This window comes from Austrofundulus limnaeus, unplaced genomic scaffold, assembly GCF_001266775.1.
Source record: "Austrofundulus limnaeus strain Quisiro unplaced genomic scaffold, Austrofundulus_limnaeus-1.0 Scaffold722, whole genome shotgun sequence".
Lineage (NCBI taxonomy): Eukaryota > Metazoa > Chordata > Actinopteri > Cyprinodontiformes > Rivulidae > Austrofundulus > Austrofundulus limnaeus.
This window is the reverse complement of record NW_013953124.1, coordinates 16,969-18,318: the sequence shown is the minus strand read 5'-3', so window position 1 is coordinate 18,318 and position 1,350 is coordinate 16,969.

The following is a 1,350-nucleotide window of genomic DNA, read 5'->3' as shown; positions in this document are numbered from 1 at the left end:
ATCTATCTATCTATCTATCTATCTATCTATCTATCTATCTATCTATCTATCTATCTATCTATCTATCTATCTATCTATCTATCTATCTATCTAATTGTGGCCTTTTTGTTCCCTGATTTTTTTTCACTGTACATTGATACAACTATCCCAACAAACCATAATAATTTCAAAATAAAGCAAACATTTGTGACATTTCAGCAGCAGTGTAAACAAACAGCAGATGTTTTGGTTTCACAAAAATTAAGGACGGAACATAGAAAAACAGGATTTTGTTCCCATGCCTAAAGTTTTTCTGTAAAAGAAAAAAAGAGTATAACGATTGTAATGGAAGAATATCTTCTGACTCCCTAACTGCATATTACCTTGACATGTCCTGTTCTGTATCTCTTTGATAACTGTCATTACATAATCTGTTTCTCATGATTCCATGATGTCTGTAACCTCGCTCTTATTCTGAAGTTTCAGTTGTCGGTTTGTCATTGGTTCTCTGTTAACATTTGTCATCCTGTGATTGGCTGCCACGAACTACATCGGATGTTTATATATTGTCTGTTTCCTGTTTCCAGGTCAGCGTGAGTTTGACAGACGCTCGATCATGTCTGTTCAGGTTCTGCTCATTCCTTTGCATATGCATCTTTCTATTAAATAATCTGAGACCGAGACCACACAGTTTCCACTTCGTTTATTTCCTGCATCTCTGCCCTGGCAGAATGTTTGCATGACAACGATCTTTGAAAATTTGATAAAGACTAACAACTCCTGGAAACCATGAATAAATATGCGTTTGTTACCAGAGCAAAGGTTCATGTTGATGAAGGGAACTGAAACAAAGTTCCAGAGGTTTTAGGAAGGAAAAAGTTCAACATTTGGACATTTGACACAGTTTGGCACCATTTATGAAAGTTGATTCTGTTTTTAAGTTTTTATTTGCAACAATTAGTTACCTTTTATTAATGTTGTTTTTGTAGAGTTTTTCAAAGGTCTACACATTTATTTATTACTTCCTCAAAATAATTAATTTAAATTAAAAACTAGAAAACAATCATATTTAATAAAATCCACTTTTTAAGTTGTTAACATTTTAGTGTGTACTGTGTAGTTGAAGAAGTGCTTCATTTGGATTTAAAGAGACAGCCTCAAAATTTCTTAAAGAGTAACTTACCCCAAAATTAAATTTTTTTAGCTGATAAACTGTCTAGAATGTGTCTAAAATGTTATATATTACTGTTTCTGTGCTAATTTTGATGTTTTTGTGCGTACTTGTTCAATTCTGTAATATTTGGTCTAAAAACGTGTTTTTGCTGCTCATATGGGTAGAGCAGTGGTACTGCAGGATAATTTACATATTGG